Below are 21,044 nucleotides of genomic sequence, written 5' to 3'. Positions count from 1 at the left end.
GGAGAGGGAGAGCCCATGCAGCGAGGACGAGCCCGACTAACCCTCGAAGAGCAACAGACCTGCGTTCAACATCGGGGCAGCAACATCTACGTGGTCTTTCTGTCACCAGCATCAATGGTGAAGTGGCTTAGATGCTCATATGATGACCTAATTAGTGATTTTGCAGCAAAGAAATGCAGACGTGTGCCTCTATAGAGCCTCCCAAAACTGGTGGAAATGCTTGATCCATACAGAATATCATTATGGCTCTCTAAAAAATTATGTCTTTGTTTTATTTTGATAATTTGGTCAAAGAGCATTTTGCACTTTACATGAATGTGTTTTAGCTGTTGTGACTTTTCGTCCTCTAAATCTTTCTTTTATTTAAGAAGATTGACTATTCTTGTTTGCACACATTATTATTTAATGTAATATATGTGTTTACTGAAGAAAAGTTTGCACTTTCAAATGTACAGTGTGTGTGTTGGTTTGGTGTTAATGAACTTTTGAACTGAAACAAACATTTTTTTTCGCTGGTAGGAGGGGGAGGGGCACCATGAAGAAGTTATGCTTAGGGCACCAAAATGGCTAGCAGCGGCACTGTGTGTGTGTGTGTGTGTGTGTGTGTGTGTGTGTGTGTGTGTGTGTGTGTGTGTGTGTGTGTGTGTGTGAGAATGACATAACATGACTTCCAGACACTGAATCAGGGAAAAACAAACGGATATAGAAAAACAAACATACCGTATTTTCCGGACTATAAGTCGCAGTTTTTTTCATAGTTTGGCCGGGGTGCGACTTATACTGTGGAGCGACTTATGTGTGAAATTATTAACACATTATTATATCATTTCACAAGTTATTTTCACACTAAACCGCAAGAGGGTGCTCTGGGCCTGTGTTGATAATTTCAACATTGGCGGTAACTTATAAAAACAACTGAGTAGGGCTAAACAAAAATGGCACCGAAAAGAAAATCATATTGTGCCGATTACAAGCTACAAGTAGTAAAATATGCAGCCAAAAACGGCAATCGAGCGGCAGAAAGAAAGTTTAGAGTTAGCGAGAAACTTCTAAGGGACTTGCGAAAAGCGGAGGTTACTCTTACTGAAATGAAGAAAACAAAAAAAGCCAATCACGGGCTAAAAGCTAGGTCGCCACAGCTAGAGGAACGAGTTCGCACATGGGTACTTGAAAAACGTGCTGCCGGAAGAGGCTTGTCAACAGTGCAGTTGCATCTCCACGCCCGGGTATTTGCCAAGGAGATGAATATAAATGACTGTGCAGGAGGACCTTCTTGGTGTTATCGCTTCAAGCAACGCAATCGCCTCTCTATCAGAGCAAGGACAACGATGTCCCAAAAACTGCCAGCAGACTTCCAAGTCAAGGTCGACAGTTTCCGTGAGTTCATTGAGAAGCATGTAAGTGAGCACAACGTGACACCGGACCATATTATTAACATGGATGAGGTCCCCCTCATGTTTGACATTCCCATGGGCCGAAGTGTTGCAGAGAAAGGGCAAAAGAGTGTGAATATAGTAACAACTGGTCATGAGAAATCACACTTCACAGTGGTACTGACATGTTGTGGAAATGGATCAAAATTGCCACCAATGCTCATTTTCAAACGAAAAACCATGCCAAAAATCCAATCCCATTCAGTTGCAATCGTCGTGAATGAGAAAGGATGGATGGATCAAGAAATGATGAACTTGTGGCTTACAAAGTGCTACACTAAGCGTCCGGGTGGCTTCTTTAGAGCACACAAAGCTCTGCTTGTGATGGATAGCATGCGAGCGCACATCACGCCACAGTTCAAAAGTAAATTAAACATGTTCAACTCCATACCTGCCATCATCCCTGGAGGCTTAACCAAAATACTCCAGCCACTTGATATCTCCGTGAATAGGAGCTTTAAGGCAGTCCTGCGCAACCTGTGGGAGCAGTGGATGATGGATGGAGAGCACAGCTTCACGGCAACTGGGAGAATGCGCCGTGCAACTTTCCTGGAGGTCATTGGATGGATCGACAAAGCGTGGGCTTGAGTGACTACCGAAACCATTCTGTCAGGATTCAGAAAGGCTGGAATAATTGGAACTGCAACTCACGATTAGTCTGACATAAGCGACGTAGAAGATGAAGCGCCGCATCTTCTACCTCCGGAGTTAGCGGAGTTGTTTAAAAGTGACACAGAGGATGAAGATTTCCCTGGATTTAGTAATTTGGAGTGACATGGATGGTTTGCTAAAATTCTTAGCATGTTATTTATGCTATAGTTGTCTGAATAACTCTTACTATGTTATGTTTACATACCAGGCACGTTCTCAGTTCGTTGTTTTTGTGTCATGCAACGATAGCATACCGTACAATTATTCATCCTGTTGTTGCCTCTATTCTATTTTAATTTTAAATTGCCTTTCAAGATGACATGTCTATTCTTGGTGTTGGATTTTATCAAATAAATTTCTCCCAAAATGCGACTAATACTCCAGTGCGACTTATATATGTCTTTTCCTTCTTTATTACGCATTTTATGGCTGGTGCGACTTGTACTCCGGAGCGATTTATAATCCAGAAAAAAGACAAAGAAAAGACAAACTTTAAAAAGTAAAAATAAAAAAACATATATATATATATATATATATATATATATATATATATATATATATATATATATATACATGTATATGTATATATATATACGTATACATACATATAGATATATATTTAAAAAAAAAAATATATATATATATATATATATATATATATATATATATATATATATAAATATATATATAAATGTGAAAGCAACAAAGTGGGTAACACAATACACATAACAAAAACACACGAAAACGTGTGAGCCAGATCGGGGTTCAATACTGTCAGGAACAAAACAACGAAGGTGCAAAAACTAAATCCTATTATAATCGAAACAGTGCGATGCAGAGAAAGGGAGAGAGGGCGCAGGGGTCTAGAAGAGCCAGGGAGTTGTGTCCTTGTCGCGGTACAATTGTCCATTTATGTATAGTTTGTCCGGTGAAATTATTGCTTTATTTCCTTCTTTTATCATGTTTTTGCGGATTGGAGACAAGACTTTGCGTCGTTGCATGATCTCTTTGGGGAATTGATCTTTGAGACCGAAGTGCGTTCCTTGGAGCTGCCTGCCTTGTTGTCAGACCTGCTCTTTTTGTTTGTAATGTTCGAATTTGGCGATGATTGGCCGCGGTCGGGAATCGCTGTTCTTCGGACGGTGTACGCTATGGAATGTTATGTTATTGACGGTGTCTGCGGGCAGTTTGAGCTGTATGGACATAAATTCTTTGATTGTTTTTCCAGGGTCTTAGAACTGATGGAGATGCAGTATGATGATTCTCTGAAGAATCAGCATCAGCTTCTCTCTCAAACCATGTTAGGTTTTTCTGTTTGCTTCTCGTGTGTGCTACCCTGTTTGTTTCCCTCCTGTCTGTGTTGTTGTTGTTGTTGTTGTTGTTGTAGACCATGTGCTCATGTTGTGTTTTTGTCAGTCTTCAGTTGGTCACACTCAAGCCTAGTTTATGCTTCTGCGTCGGGTCGACGGCACACACCCCTACACCGTAGCCTGATGTGCACCTCCAAAAAATCCTAACTACGCGTCTCGTTGACGCAGACCGCAAGTGCTGAAATGAAACATGAAAAGAGGAATGCTGTTGCAGCCTGGTCTCTGTGTGTGTGTGTGTGTGTGCGTGTGTGTGTGTGTGTGTGTGTGTGTGTGTTAAGGACACACAGCCTGGCAGCGACAGCTGGACAGAAACAGGACAGCCATGGGAAATATTGTTTCTGCTTGTTGAACATCACACACGTACACCGTGTCGCCTGCAGTTCTTCTTAGACTCACTGACTGGATCAAACCTCTGAGGAAAGTATTCAGTCCTCTTTTTCGTCTGAGTCGAGGAGGAAATCAGCTAGGAATTTTACTATGTAATAATTCAGACAAGAATATATAACAGTCATCTGTTAATATTTTCAAAGTACTACATTTATGTTGTAGGTCTGTAGTTTAGGACACAACAGTGGTGCTGTATGCTGAAACAAATAGGGTGTTTTTTAGCAGAAATCTGGTATTATGATACGCCTCATGGTACAGGGATTACGATTCAATATATAGCAATTAAGTCAGTGTTGTGATATAAAAAAATAATAATGTAATTGGACTTTGATTTTATGCTTACTTTGAGCCGTACAAAGTAAAAAAAAAACTTTTTCACAAGATCGTGTGAGAATCGTGGTGCTAAACATCACCAAAACAATGTCGGAGTACGTACCAATCATTGTCCGGCTCAGGCCAGGTTCAGGTGCAGTTCAGGTGTGTTTGAGACGACAGATTAGCCACTGTTGGTTTGAACTTCAATGCAACTACATCAGTCAAGCGAAGGCTAAAACGAAAGGCCTTTCCTGATGGAATAGGTTCATCCAATAGAATGCTACATTTTTTATTTTTTTGAAAGTGCCTTTTCCAACATATGTTACAAAAAATTATACGTAAATAATGATTTTCTATGTTTGTAGGAAATCCTGGCTTTCTTCTCTTTCAGCACTCTAATAGTTAGTGGTATAAAAAAAATCTGATGATGTTAGGAGTAATCTCTCTTTGATAAAATGGAAATTGACTTCTCATCCATACAGGAGAAAGAGAACAATGTTAATTGTTCAATTTTTTAAAATAATTTAACCCATTTTTTGCAATTTATTCAAGGTTGTGTTGGCCCCACTGAAAGCAGGTCAGTTTTTCTTTTTCCTCCTAAAGTCGTTGGTTTCTGCATGACAAGTTTGTAAGAGCACATGATACAATTTATTGGCCATCCCACTGTTTGCCTTTCTCTGCCCCCTTTCTGCCATCCTCTTCCCTCCAGCATTTGAAGTAGCAAGCGTGGAGAGATTAGCTTCACTGCATAGTCAAAGGGCGGAATGTGATGATACGAGAGGGAATGTAACTAATCAGCCGAGGGCTGTAATCCACAGGGACAAGACAGAACAATACTGATGGACTCCAACCCCCGGCTGAGGAATGTATGACAGGACAGAAAAGCTGCCAGCACCAACCAGAAGAAATCTAACACACACATAAATGTGTGTGAACTTGTGTTCCTGATGTTGTGGGAACAAAAATATCTTCACACAGTCAAAACGTTAGGACTCAACTCCAATAATCTGATCTCTCTCTAAATCTCTCTAATAATACTTTTTTTTAAATAATTGTATGTTAAATCACTACTGCCGAATGAGGGAACACAATTGTAATTGATCCCACTGATTGCAATATGTATGTTTTTTTTATTATTACAAACTTGGTGTCTGAAGCAAGAAAAATGCTGTATCCTGATAAAGAAACCAAACATTTCTACTACACAGTTTCATATTTAAAGCAATTTACTGGTGTTGACTTTTATTCTAAAGTAATCAATGGGAATTCAATGTGTTTGTTAGAGAGCTTGACACTGACTACTATATGTTTTTTTTATCATTTTGTTAATCAAATCTGTGAATACTGGAATAGTAAGGAGCAGCCACAGTGAGATGTTGATAATGAATTCTGCATAGGTCTGCATTAAGCCATCCTTAGTAATTGAGGACCAGTGAAGTGCCCGGGGAACAACTCGAGGTTCAGTCTAGAAAAAAAGGAGGAGGGGTTAAGTGTGTCTGTGAAGTACAAGAGGTGATTCACAGAGAGGACAAAGAATTTTCACCAGATCTCAGTCAAGACAAGATCTCGGTCTGATTAGGATTCCAATAGATTCAGAGAAAACAAGACTAAGTATGCAACTTCACGAGATAAAAGACCGAAGACATTATAGTCATATCGCATGAGGATTTTTGTTTCCTCCGGGATCCCTGAAATAATAGTTAACGGAGTTGCCTCCGTGTTAGGTAACAAGGTATTGCCTCCCTACTCTCCCTCTCCTATCCTCTTCTCTCCCCCTGGCAAGATCTCCGTTCAAGCTACACAATGTCTTATTAAGGACACTTCAACTATGGGGTCAAACTATGGGACACTTCAATCAGGGATCAAACTAGCCATCTGTGGTCTCAGAATGCATTGTGGATTTCTAAACGGAGCACTTTAATCCAAAGAGGGTGAATGGCAAATTAGACTCGAATTGACTTGATTATATGTGTTCTTCACGAACAGATTTTTTTGGAGCACAAGTGGAAATATAGTTCATGGATGGATAGATGTGTTGCGTTCAAACTCGTGCTGTCAAACAATTAATTTAATTGCCATTAATCAATTTTTTTTTTCATTTTAATACTCTTAACATGAAAAAGTGGATTGGCTTGCAGAGAGAGAGAGAGAGAGAGAGAGAGAGAGAGACAGACAGACAGACAGACTTCGGACAACGTTAACAGGCCTACATGCAGGAACACCCATTTAGCTATGATTGCAATATGTTTGTTTTTCGTTGTGGTGTCCATGTGTTTTTGTCCGAAGTCATCCATTCATGTCTGGCTATGACGAGGGAGCGCAGAGTTAAGTTGAGTTTATGCTTCTGCGTCGGGTCGACGCCGTACCGTTGACGCACCCCTTACGCCGTAGCCTGACGTGCACCTCCAAAAAATCCTAACTATGTGTCGCGTTGACACGGGCCGCAAGCACTGTGATTAGACCGCTCAGAACGTAATTTTCAGCAGTTGTTTTTTTTATTTTAGTGGTCGTACAGACCACCTCCGCAAACCTCTTCTCTGTCGCCTGCGCTTTAACATTTGCAATAAAAGCCTTTGCGCTTCAATTTTGGTGAGCTCCGACTCTATAACCCCTGAAACCACACAGCCACACACCCCTGGCGACATGGCAGTGAATTGCAGAGCAACGCGGTCCCTCGACGCAGAACTTAGAATGCTCAACGACGCCGTCACGTCGACGGCGTAGGCACGGCGTCGACTTGACGCGGAACCATAAACTAGGCTTAAGCGTCAGCTGTGTGCTTGGCCATCAAGTGGTATTTCAGACTGGATAGCTACGATGATAGCTCAGTTCACAATGACAAAATGGCTTATATCACTTCGGTCTTGTCAAGTTAACCATCTGACAACTTTTTGAAAGTAAACTTCCTATTCATTAGCGTCTTATCCTTCATTTTGCCGTATCACGCTCATCATTCATTTCAAACTGTAACGTTAGCCTGCTTCCAAGCCCAAACGGCATACCTATTGTTTTGCTTCCGGATTAGCTACATCCGGTGAGCTACATCCGGTGTTGAAAAATAAAAATGCGCTAACGGCGTTAATAAAATTGACTGAGTTAAAATTGGTTTGCGTTAACGCCGTTTATAACGCGCTAATATTACAGCACTAGTTGAAACATGGTTGGACTTTGATATTAGTTATTCGTAAATTTTATGTGATTGACTTTTGTATACTTGGTATCGATAATACCATTTATTTTAATTGACAGAATTATGCATCAGGCACCACTCTGATGAAGGCAAGATGATCAAAAACATTTGGTGAATAAAGTGTGGTGTACTGGAAAGTTGTGCAACATGTTTTAATTCTGATGGGTTTGCTAGTTACTGCCATCTGCTGATCCACAACTACTCCCTATAAACAAACCCTCCTCTCTAAGGCTGCGGTCGAATAGTCCTTTTTGGTTAGGAACCTTCCTAACTGAGGGAAACGACTCGGAAGTACCTAAGTGGCTGCCATGATAGGTGCCGGTCGAATTCTTTAAACACAAAGGAAAGGAGCTTCATGCCTCCTAACTTAGCTCCTTTTAGTTTAGGAACCACTAGACCTTCCTTAACGAAAGGAAAGGAGCTGACCACAAGTGGGAGCTGAACATCAGCTCCATCACTAAGAAGGCCTAGCAGAGGATGTTCTTTCTGAGGCAGCTGAAGAAATTTAACCTGCCAAAGACAATGATGGTGCACCTCTGCACCGCCATCATTGAGTCCATCCTCTGCTCCTCCATCACCGTCTGGCACGCTGCAGCCACTGCCAAGGGCAAGGCTCGGCTGAAGCACATCATCCGCTCTGCCTAGAGGGTGATTGGATGCAATCTGCCGTCCCTCCAGGAGTTGTTCGCTTCCAGGACTTTGAAGCGGGCAGGGAAGATTGCGGCCGATCCCTCTCACCTTGGACATAAACTCTTTGAGTCCCTCCCTCTGGCAGGACTATTTGACCGCAGCCTAATGCTCCTTTCGTGTGTGGTAATTCAGAGGAGGAAGAAATACTTTTGTTTATGAGGATGTTCAATAGGTCACACAAACTTGTTTGGGATTTTGTCTTAAGAGAATTTAAATGTTTGCGTGTAAATGTCTACAAAAGGAAGCAACACATTGATCTCCTTGGAGACAAAAGTTGCAAGGAAACCATTACAATTTTCAATTAAGTCACTATCTTTGAAGTAACCTTTAAATTTACTTCTATCAGAAAAAAATTCATTTCTACAAAACTGACCAGTTGTCATTACTTTCATGTCCTTCCCCTCACTGCCCAACAGTGGCATGCGCTGGATGAAAATAATGAGGTCTCTTTTTCCCCGAACAGGAGAACAGGCTGACTGGAGCACAGATAGTATTTGACTTGGCAAGAGATCTTTTTAGCCTTCATCACTGAAATGGGCTGTCATGCCAGTGGCTTGTACACTCATAGCAATAATCTCCATCCTTGGGAAGCTGAAATGGAGGGGCTTGGTGCTAAAAGGGGGACTCGTGAACTGCAGTGTAGAATTTATTTTTCGCTTGCACAACAACTTGCACATGCATTATGGTAATATCGGAAAGTGCAAGATTAACTCATTGCCATTTAATGTCCTGAAAGGATAACAAATGTTTTATGGGTTAATAATTCTATCTTACAAAGTAACATTATAGCTATGGTATCCATTTGAACAGGCAACACAAGAAAGAAAGTTTCAAATTCATATATTTTCTATAAAAAATATTTTGAGCGGAAAATCTAAAGCACTAAAAATGGCATTCACACGCATGACTGACAAATTTTGCACATGTCACACATGTTGTGCTCGTCTTGATGTCGTCACATGGCTCACAGACGTGGCACCTCTTCCTCTTCCTTTTCCCCCCAGCAGCAACCTGGAAAAATAATGATTACTTTAGTATGTCTTTCTCCTGATCCTGATTCCCTGAAACATACACATGCATGCACCAACATACAGATATACATACACACACATACCCAATTACTTACCTCAGACACTAGTGTACTGGGTGCACTTCTCTCCCGAATCTCCCTTACTGTGGCTGCAGCGACGGGTCCTCGGTATGTGCTGTCTCCGTTGTATGTGCGGCAGCACAAGTGCTTTCCCAAGTTTCTCGAGAAAGAGGCGCCTCTTGTACAGCTTCGACACGTTCCACTCAGGAAAAATCTCCGTCCAGATGACCAATGCATTGTAGGCCGATACATCAATTATATTATAAAAGATGTCCAAAGGCCAGCGCGCAGTCATTCTCTTGGTGCTGTAGGACCTAGTTACTTTGTCCAAATTGTCGACCCCCCCTTTTGTGGCATCGTAATCTAGAATCATGCTTAGTTTCTTGTCCTCTCTGGTGCTAATTTCTGCATTTCTATGGAGAGTGCTCATGAGCACAACATTATTTCCCTTTTTGGGGCAGTAAGACACTAGCAGGGCAGGGAGCAAGGAGCTCAGATGTAGGATGTAGGATCCTAGATCTGATCCTAGATCCTAGATCGTTGTAGGATGTGAAAAAATTGTCACACGTAATGTTGTGCCCCCTGACACCTTTTGCCATGTTGAGCACAACCCTCATGCCCTGATTCCTCTCTGGGGCTCCTCCAATCGGCTTTCCAGTGTAAACCTGCATGCTCAATGCATAGCTGGAGTTTGCATCACATGCTGCCCATATTTTGATGCCATATTTTGCCGGTTTGGAAGGCATGTATTGTCTAAATGGGCAGCGACCTCTGAATGCCACCAACCTTTCATCCACTGTGACATTAGGAACTGGGTTATAGAGGAGGGGAAGATCCTCTACCCATGTGTCCCACACTGTCCTAATAGCTGGCAGCTTGTCTCTCTCCTGTCTGCCAGCTCTTGTCTCCCGATTATCAAATCAGATTACTGTGAAGAAAATGTGAAAAGTCTACAGAGACATGGTGGCTCAAAATATGGTCCTACCTGTCTCTGCATCCCACAGGCTGGCTACCGATTCATCCTTTGACTTATAAACCCCAGCAAGGATAAGGAGCCCCACATATGCATGTAAATGCGTTTCATCCAGCTCCGCGGGGAAAAAGAAGGTTCCCGTCAGGTGGGGTAGTTAGAGAGTGTGCGTGCGTCTGAGATTGAGTGTTTTTCACTCTCAATCATTCAGTCACTGTCAGTTGTTGACACTTGACACTTCTGACCCCTCATAGCTTCCACTTTTAATGCCGGGTCAAATTGACCCGAACATCATATATATATAAACCTGCAGGGGGGGTTACAAATAAATGAGACACCAATTAAGGCAAGCAGAAGAAGTTTCATACAGTAAAAGTACTTCAAAGTATTTTTCCTAGATCTTCAAACTTTGAGACGATTTAGACTTTATTCCGTCCCAGATTGATCATCTTGTTGATGGTGCTATTGGCTCATTAATAGTGACTCTGGACTTGCGCATATGGCGTTCCAATGGTCTTGAGGAGTCCCAGTTAGTCTTTAGGATAGTTTTGAGAACATATAAGAAGGTCCTTCGAAATGCCAGAGGAGCCTATTACTCAAAACTAATTAACAAAAATAAGAATAACCCTAGGTTTCTCTTTAGCACTGTTGCCAGGTTGGTTGAGTCATAGCTCTGTGGATCCATGTATTCCTACAGAGCTTAGTAGTAATGATTTTATGAATTTTTTTAATTTTAAGATTCTGACCATTAGGGGCAGGATTGATGATCTTCTGGCCTTGGCTATTGCCGGTTCATCCTCAGGTGGAGTGGACTTGGAGGCGGCGGTGGGCTCTGATGTGTGTTTGGATAGATTTTTTTCTTATTGGCCTCCACCAATTGTCTTTATGGTTTCTACTTCTAAATCCTCACCTGTCTCCTGGACCTGTTCCGACGAGACTGCTTAAAGAAGTTTTGTCTTTAATTAGTACCTCCCTATTAGATATTATTAATGGGTCTTTTACTAACGGGTTATGTACCACAAGTGGCTGTAATTAAACCTTTTCTTAAAAAACCCACCCTCGATTTAGTAGTGTTGGCTAAATATAGACCTATTTCTAACCTTCCCTTTCTCTCTAAGATACTGGAGAAGGTAGTCACAAATCAGTTGTGTGACTTTTTACATACTAATAGTTTATTTGAGAAGTTTCAGTCAGGATTTAGAAAGCACCATCGCACAGAGACGGCACGAGGGACAATTACTAATGACCTTTTACTTGCATCAGATAGGAGACTTGTCCCTGTACTTGTCCTGTTAGACCTTAGTGCTACATTTGACACCATTGACCATGACTTTTTATTACAGAGATTAGACCAGTTGATTGGTATTAGAGGTACAGCATTAAGCTGGTTTAAGTCGTCTTTATCAGATCGATCTCAGTTTGTTTCTGTAAATAATGACCTGAAATAATGGCCTCAATAACCACTGCCGTTCGTTATGGGGTTCCTCGAGGTTCTGTACTTGGACAAATTTTATTTACCTTATATATGCTTCCCTTAGGGAATATTATGAGAAAACATTAAATAAATTGTCACTGCTATGCCGGTGATACTCAATTATATCTATCAATTAGGCCAGATGAAATCCACTAGGTCGCTAAACTTCAGGCGTGTCTTACAGACATAAAGATCTGGATAACCTATAACTTTCTGCTGCTGAAGTCTGATAAGACCGAAGTTATTTTTAAATTATTATATTTAAAATCCTTCTCCTCACCTATAAAGCCTTAACTGGTAATGCACCATTATATCTTTTTGGAGTGTGTTTTTATGTTGTCGCAAAAAAGTCCATAAACGGTTGCCATTTATTGTAGAATTTGCTCAAGTTTCCCCTTCTTGAATATCTAATTTTCTCCACTTTCAAAAATGACAGTCTCTTTGATCCATTGTGTGCTGGAAGGAGCTGTTGTGGATTTCCAATTCAGAAGCAGGTGGCGTTTAGCAATTACAGAGGTAAAAGCTATTACTTCCAATTTTTTAGTAGAATATAGGGTATAGTCTTCTGGAAGACCAAAAATGTCAGTGTGTGGTGAAGCATCATAGCCCTTGAGAGTACCTTAGAGGGTGTCGAAGTAAATTTGCCAAAAGTTGTCAGAGCTGGACAAGAGAAAAACATATGCGTAAGATTACAGGGTGAGCCGACACAGACATCCATCATATTTGGTAAAATCTGTGCCAACCTTGTTTTCGAATAATGGCATCTAAATACGACTTTAAACTGTATCAAGGTCTAACGGGCACAAACAGAGGTTTTGTGAATGACTTCTAGTGCAGATTCCCACCAGTATTCATCAATAATCAGTCCCAGCTCACGCTCCCAAGTTTCCTTTGTGTTGGTGGTTAAATGATCATCATATGACTTGATAGAATTGTAAACCTTAGAGATTAAAGACTTTTGTCAAGGATTAACTTGTAGGAGTTCACCCCATGGCTGCTTAGGTGGACAGTAAGGGAAGTTAGGAAATAAGGATTTTGCACAGCTCCTCACCTGGAAATATCTAAAAAGATGAGCGGGTGGAAGATTGAATTCAGTAACCAGGTCTGTGAAAGAACAAAAGATCCTTTCCCTATAGAAGTCCTCAAAACATTTCAGTCCCTTGACATGCCATAAGGAGAAAGTGGAATAAGTAAACGTGGGTTTAAACACAGGGTTCTTTAACAATGGGGTTAAAGCTGTGGGAGCAGTAAATTTAAACTGTTTCCTGAATTGAAACCATATCTTGAGTGTGGCAATAACCAGAGTTACAGGTAAGGCCAAAGGGGTTAGTAGTCGTCGGGCCGGTCAATAAAGCAGAGAGAGAGGCTAGTGGACACGACTGTGTTTCCAGCTGATACCAAGGTACATCAATTGACTTAGACCATAGTAAAATTTTAGCTACGTTTGCAGCCCAGTAATAGAATTAAAAATTTGGCAGAGAGAGGCCGCCATAGAACTTACAGTTCTGCAGTATTTTTTGTCTAACTCTAGGTATCTTGCCATTCCACAAAAAATGACAAATAATCAAGTCAACTGTTTTAAAAAACTTTTTGGTAAAAATATAGGTACATTGAAAAAGAAATAGAAATTTTGGTAGAACACTCATCTTGATGGTATTTATTCTCCCAATCAAGGATAGAGGAAGGGAACCCCATTTTTGAAAGTCTGCCTTAATCTCAGCTAAAAGAGGAGAGAAATTTTCAGAGTGAAGAGATTTGAACGACCTGGCTATGTTAACCCCAAGATATCTAAATCCCGAAGGATTCAATTTGAAAGGGATGTCTAACTGGGAGAGTTGCATCGCTAGTTTATTGACAGGATAACATTCACTCTTTATACCCTGAAAACCGACCAAATCTACAAAAGAGTGAAACAATGGGGGGGCAGGCTCCTACTGGATTTGTGACGTATAATAACAGGTCATTGGCATCTAACGATAATTTCAACTCTGTATGAGTCCTGGTGATGCCATTACAGGTGAGAGAGGTCCTCAAGTACATAGACAAGGGCTCTATTGCAAGTGCAAACAAAAGAGGAGACATGGGGCAGCCCTGTCTACAACCTTTATTTAGAAAAAAATAACCGGATTGAGTCTTATTAGTGGTAATACTGGCACAGGGAAGTGTATAGAGAAGGCGTAACCATGATATAAAACTTTCACCAAATACTAATTTAGCTAAGACTAAAAATAAATAATTCCATTCAACTCGATCAAACGCTTTTTCAGCATCGATCGATATCACTACTTCAGGTACAGTTGTTGTTTCTTTCGAGCGAACATTATAATAGAGCTGACGCCCCTTTATAAAGCCAGTTTGTTCCTCAGAAATGATTGTTGGAAGGACCTTTTCAAGTCAGCGGGCCAAGGCCTTTGCCAGAATCTTTGTATCGACGTTCATGAAAGAGATTGGTCTATAGGAGGTACAAATATCAGCATTTTTGTCCTTTTTTAAAAGAACTTTAATAGAGGCTTGTCTCAATGTAGGAGGAAGAGAGCCGAGTGACAAAGATTTGAGATAAACAGAGAGAAGTAATGGAGTAAGTTTGGCCTGAAAAGCTTTAAAAAATTCGACCGGAAACCTGTCTGGTCCCGGGGGCTTTATTATTCTGCATGCTTTGTAAAGCTGAGTTTAATTCTTGATTGGTCAGAGCAGAGTCTAATTGTTTAACCAATTCTGGATTTATGTAAAGAAACTGAAGTTCATCTAAAAACCTGTGCATATCAGCTGGATCCGATGAAAGTTCAGACTTGTACAAGGATTCATAAAAAGACGAAAAACTTAAGAGTTAATAACATCCGGGTCCTCCTGCAAGGCTCCCGATCCATCCTTAATGCGAGGTATTAGACACGAAGCTGCTTGATGACGCAACTGGTGAGCTCGTAACCTACCAGACTTGTCGCCTTGTTCGTAATATTTGGAACGGGAATGAAGCAACAGGCGCTCCGCCTCATTAGTTGTGATAAGATCCAGCTCAGTTTGTAAAGTCACACCACGCTTTAAAAGAATGTCAGATGGGGTAGTTGCAAGCTGTTGGTCTACTAATCCTAAATCAGATGAGAGTTTCTGAATAGTTGAGATCCTTAATTTTCTTATGTGTGCAGAGTATGAAATTATCTGACCTCGCAAATATGCTTTTAAGGACTCACATATTAGTGCTTTAGAGATAGGTTCCGAATCAGATTGGTTAAGAACAATAAAATTGTCTATAGTACTAGTAATAAATTTAGGAAATTTGTCATCTAATAAGAGTGAGGTGTGAAATCGCCACTGCGTGGGATAGCGAGGTCCGGACGAAATCTGAATATCTATGGACTCCGGTGAGTGATCTGAGACAATAATTGGGTGATACGTAATATTTGTCACTTTTGGCATAAGTGTAAAGTCTACAAAGAAATAGTCTATGAGAGAAAAAGTCTGGTGCACACGCGAATAGGAAGTTTATTGCCTACTGCTCGGATTACAAAATCTCCAGTGGTCGACATAGCCACTACTAGTCATGAAATTGCAAAGGGCCCTGGCCATTAGTGATTGGGTTGAGCCAGGTTTAGAACGGTATAGTTGAGGATCAATAGCACAGTTCATGTCCCCTCCAAAAATAAAAAAACAGTCACTCAAAGAGGGCAGATTTTCAAACAACTTGTTCATAAAACAACGGTTATCAAAACTTGGTACATATACATTAACTAATTGGACAGGCACACTAAACAATGTTCCTAAAATGATCAGATATCTGCCATCTCTGTCAGAAATGATATTGGTCAGGGTGAATGGGACCGATTTACCGATCAAGATGGCAACCCCTCTGGCTTTCGAGTTGAAACTAGAATGGAATACCTCAGCCACCCAAGGACATTTCAGTCTGACTTGATCTTTGTTCCTCATGTGGGTTTCATGCAAAAACACAATGTCAGGTTTCAAGCGCTTCAGATGGGAGAACACTCTGCATCGCTTGACAGCACCCCCTACACCTTTAATATTCCAACTGATAAATCTTATGTTTGAGCTTGAAACATTAGCCATTCGAAATGTGAATTAAAATAAGAGGTAACCCAACACTCCAGTGACAAGCTAGAAAAGTAGGAGGGAATAATAAAATTAAAATAAAAAGCACAAAAAGGCTTTGGACCAAAGAGTCATCTTCACCTTGCTCCAACTTGGCTGGAGCTCCTGGAAACATTAAGATAGGGCCTAAGTATTAAACAACACAAGACTCTGAACCTTCTAAGAAATCTGCGCATACATACACATGGTGACTGCTTGTTAGAACAATAGGAGTTATGGTGCCATTTACATCAAAATTAACTGAACATGTCTACAGTAATGGTATCATATTAACTGCAATGGCACCTGCACTCAAACCTGTGCTTTAATATCTATGCAATAACAAACCCAAATCTACTTGAGTGTTTTCACAAAAGCTGCGGCGTCCATAGGTGACCCAAATTCCCTTGTGACATCCCCTTTGGTGATCCGGAGGCGCGCTGGGTGTAACAGCCCAAACCTTATGTCGGGAATGTCCCTGAGCTGGCGTCGGATGTCATTGAAGGCTGCACAGGCTTTGGCTGTGCGTACGGTGAAGTCCGGAAAATGGAGATTGTTGAGTCCTTCACCTTGAACTGCCGCATGGTTCTGGCCCGTCGTAGGATATCGGCACAGTCTGCAAAGTAGTGTAAACGTGCTATTATGGGACGAGGGCGCTTGGCGGGTTTCGGCTTAGGCTGTAGGGATTGATGCGCACGGTCCACAACTGGCTCTTTTCCTAAACCGAGAGCATCTTTCAGGAGGGCGGAAACTGTGGACCCGTCAACCGGGACGTGCTCCTCGGGTAGTCCTATTATCATGATGTTATTACGGCGAGACCTCGCCTCCAGATCTTCACATCTACTGTCAAGAGTAACAACTTGAGCCAAACGTTTGTCCACTTTACTTTTGAGTCAAACCACATCGTCAGTGCATGATGACAGCGAACCCTCCATGTCATTCACAGTTGCCTTAAGTGCACCCACTTCCGACCGGATAGCCGCCATGTTAGCATTTAGCTACGTCTTCACACTCTGTAGCTCTGACTTCACCTGAGCAAAGTTATCCGTCATTGACGTCTTCAATTCCGTCTTAAAAATGCCTACCATCTCTTCCCGAAGAGCGGCGAGAAGTTCAGCCTTAAAGCTAGCAGAAGTCGAAGTCGTTTTTATTATCAATTTTGTGCAATGTGCAGTGCAAACTTACAGAAGATCGAAAGTATGTTTCTCTTCTGTCCGACATATGAGTGAAATTGTGCAAATAATAATAATGATAATAATAATAATAAATAATAAAGTGCAAAAAACTGTTTAAACATAAATGGACAACGTATAACATATAGACAACAAAAATATAAATTAGGAACTATTAAGACTATGAAGGACTAAACTATAAATAAATGATAAATAAATGACTGTAGCTCCCTATCGGCATTTCGACATGTGAGTCTGAAGAGGACGGAGTTCGACGGTGGGGAGAGAGTTCAGCTTCCTGACAGCATGGTGGATAAAGCTGTTGGACAGCCTGGTGGTACGAGTTCGGAGGCTCCGATATCTTCTACCAGAGGGCAGGAGGCGGAAGACACCGTGTGAGGGGTGGCAGGGGTCGCTCACAGTCAAGGTCACCTTGCGGGTGAGGCGGGTGTTGTATATGTCCCCCAGGGAGTGGATGGGGGGGAAGAAAGCACCGATGATTCTCTTGATGGTGCCACGGTAAAAGGTGCACATGATGGATGGGGGCTTCCTGCTTTCCTCAGCTTGCGGAGGAAGTAGAGGCGCCTCTGTACTTTTTTTGCCAGCGATGTCGTGTTGGCTGTCCACGAGAGGTCCTCACTGATGTCCACCCCCAGGAATTTGGTGTTGCTGACTTGCTCAATATCCGCACAGTTGATGGTCAGTGGTGGGTGATGAGTGTGGCCTTTCCGAAAGTCAACAACAATCTCCTTGGTCTTGCTGCTGTTGAGCAGGAGGTTGTTCCCGCACCACGTGGTCAGACGGTTGACCTCCTTCCTGTAGAGCAGGGGTCACCAACCTTTTTGGAATCGAGAGCTACTTTGAGATACAAAATAATCCGAAGGGCTACTTGTTTGATACAAACTTCCTGAACAACAAAGTTGCACAGATCACCTTTTAATTATACTATATGTGAACTGTCTGATCACATATCAATGTTAATTATTCCTCACAATAATTATTAACAATTTCCACAACAATGATGGTAGGAAAAACATGTTTTTATCACTTTGTTAGAAAAATGAAAATAAAGTTATATCTGTGCAAAAAATAACTAATATTTAGTAACTACTAAATGGCTTATTGTGGAAAACAATAAGCTATTTTTCTGCAAAACAAAACAGAATAAGTGCAGATGTGTGAGCATCAGGTTGCATCAGCGGCTTAGTGAGCTGCTTTCCTCTACACATCTTTTATAAACAGGGTTATAGATTTGATACCTACACTCAATTCATGCTTAATGAGCTGAGGTCTGTTTTCTGATAAAAGACGCAACAGCATAAAGACCTCACGGAGATCTCATGAAGATCGGCTTTTGGCAAAATGCCAAGAATCGGAGAGTCGCGCACGTGCAGCAGCCTGTTAGCGACGTACGGTGAACTTTTAAAATCAGCATTTCCTCTTGCGCCCAGAGACTCTCGATATCGTCAGAAACGTTGTTCATGGAGCTCCAGGCTGCAGCCTGTTGGTCTTGACCCGCATGTACATGAACTGTGAGGCTTTAAAACTGATAGCTGTTAGCTTAAAATAGTGTTAGCTTAAAATAGTGTTAGCTTAAAGCAGCCAATCCCATTGAAAAGCACGCGACATATTTTTTGTCGCTCTCTCTGTCTGTCCACTGTGTCCCGCGGGCACCGTGTTGGCTCACCTGTGTGTGCGCCGTGTCCGTGTGTGTGCGCTGTGCACGCCCGTGTTGGGGGCGGAACTCCGCTCCTTGCGATACAGAGAAGAGTTTAGACGCGACCATGGTCGGTTGATAACTTTTTTAAAAAAAATTTGTATTTTTAGATTACGTCTCGCGGGCGACTCACATGGTCGCTGCGGGCGACAAGGTGCCCGCGGGCATCGTGTTGGCTACCTCTGCTGTAGAGGGTCTCATCATCCTTGGTGATGAGACCTATCAGCGTTGTGTCGTCTGTGAACTTGACCACGTGGTTGGTGCTGTAGCTGGTTCTGCAGTCGTGAGTCAGCAAGGTGAAGAGAGAGGACTGAGCACACAGCCCTGAGGGGCCCCGGTGCTCAATGTGATGCTGCTCGAGGTGTTGTTGCCGACACGTACCGCTTGTGGCCTCTCACTGAGGAAGTCCAGCAGCCAGTTACACAGCGAGGTGTTGAGCCCCAGCTGGTCAAGTTTGCGGATAAGTTGTTGTGGGACGATAGTATTGAATGCTGAACTGAAGTCTATGAACAGCATTCTCACCTATGAGTCTTTTTTGTCCAGGTGGGTGAGGGCTGGGTGGAGAGCGGAGCAGATTGCAGCCTCTGTGGACCGTTTGGCCCGGTATGCAAACTGGAAAGGGTCCAGGGTGGGGGGGAGAATGGATTTGATATGCGACATGACTAGTCGTTCAAAGCAAATTCAAAGTCATGCTCGGGACGGAAGTAGCTTCTTCTAGAGGGGGGGGTCTTGGCGAGTGCACTTCGCGGCGGGGTCGCAGCACCACTCCCCGGGGGTGCAGTCGGTTGGGAAGGCCTCATTAGCGTAGCAGCCGAGTTGTTCGTATTTTTCTGTTTTGGAGGCATGTTGTCACGTAATGCAGTTACAATGAGCTTGTGGAGTCAAAATGTGAAAATAAAACGTTCACGAAAAAGGCTTATATATTCATTTGAGAGAGTTTCACAGAGCTCCCGAAGACGCGTCTTACTCCATCAGTCACTAAGCCGGAAGCCGCACTATTATATCTTAAGGAACTCATAGTGCCATACTACCCAATTAGAGTTACGTTCATTGAATGCAGATACCTGTGGTTCCCAGAGTCTTAAAAAATAGGTTGGGGGCGAGAGCTTTCAGTTATCAAGCTCCTCTTCTGTGGAATAAGCTTCCACTTTCAGACCGGGTGGCAGACACGGTCACCTCATTTAAGAGTAGACTTAAGACTTTCCTCTTTGACAGTTCTTATAGTTAGACCCCCCTTCCTATCTCCCTTCTTCTTTTTTCTTCTTTTTCTCATCTCCTTTCTCTTTTTATTTTCTCCTTCTGGATCAATTATTGCCTCAACCTTTCATAAATCGTGGATGTCTAGAGCTGGTCCTGCCTCCCCACCATGGATCATGGCTGTCTGGAACTGTTCCTGCATGCTATGATGGACTGTGGCTATCTGGTCCATGCCTACCACTCTTGATATGAATAGTTTCTGTCATATTCATGTAATATGCTGTAACTCTGATACATTGGTCCTTCTGGTCACATGACATCTATTTCTTCAATCCATCCGGGGAGAGGGATCCTCCTCTGTTGCTCTCCCTCAGGTTTCACTACCTTTTATTTGGGGGAGTTTTTCCTGATCCGATGTGAGGTCAAGGGACAGGAATGTTATGTGTACAGATTGTAAAGCCCTATTTGTGATTTTGGGCTATACAAAATGAACTGAATTGAATTACCCCATACAGAGCGCCCTTAGTGCTTAGTTTTTTTTCGGAATTTTTGTACATCTAACTGTGGCAATAACGCAATGATCACTAATGTCCTTTGCAAAAATAATGGCAGGAGAATATTTATGGGGAACATTAGATAGAATAAGATCGATTAAAAATGAATCACATTGTGCCCTAAAATAATCAGACACTGGTTTTAACCAGTTCCAAGTTACGTCATCCAATCAAAACAATTTCATTAAAATGTAATCCTGATATGAGGTGCATTAAAGAGGGAAGAGTGTCACTGACTGCCGATGGTGTCCTCTCACAACCAACAACAGTAATATGAAGCATTTTAGTTCCCTCAAGATCAAGAGCCAAAAATTGAAATTTTTTGCTCACTGATTTCGAGGAGCACCTTTACATAAAACTTACTTTTTATAAAAAATAGTAATATACAGTATACCCATCAATATTAACAACCTTGTCCATAACATGTTTACTTAACCATGATTCAGAGATAACAATAACATCTTCATCAGTTGAGCGTGCCCAAATACGAATTATATCCAGTTTAGCAATCAAGCAGTGTACTTTCAAATGGATAAAACCTAGGCCTGCACTTGATTTAAAATCAACAGGAGTATTAAAACCTGAAGCTTGCTTACTATTAGTGCATTTTCTAAAATCCATAATAACAGAACAATCAAGAATCTGTGCTTTGTCAAGTTGCCAGACGCCTCCTCTCTTGATTTGATCAAATTAACAAAATCCACAAGTTAGATGTCAGAGCATGCAAAACGTCTTTTCAGCACCGACCGAC

The 21,044-nt window shown here is 41.8% G+C and overlaps 1 protein-coding gene and 1 pseudogene across 1 annotated transcript in view; both read right to left on the bottom strand.

Moving 5' to 3' along the window:
* Nucleotides 1-21,044, bottom strand: part of LOC137802295 (sickle tail protein-like) — a 131,299-nt gene that overhangs the window by 98,934 nt on the left and 11,321 nt on the right. The window lies entirely within an intron of this gene.
* LOC137802188 (uncharacterized) lies at nucleotides 1,845-19,971 on the bottom strand (annotated as a pseudogene).

Source organism: Clinocottus analis, unplaced genomic scaffold (assembly GCF_023055335.1).
Source record: "Clinocottus analis isolate CAN_PGR_092001 unplaced genomic scaffold, fCliAna1.0.p SCAF_11, whole genome shotgun sequence".
Taxonomy (NCBI): domain Eukaryota; kingdom Metazoa; phylum Chordata; class Actinopteri; order Perciformes; family Cottidae; genus Clinocottus; species Clinocottus analis.
The sequence above is the reverse complement of the archived record's forward strand: the minus strand, read 5'-3'. Positions and strand labels throughout refer to the sequence as shown.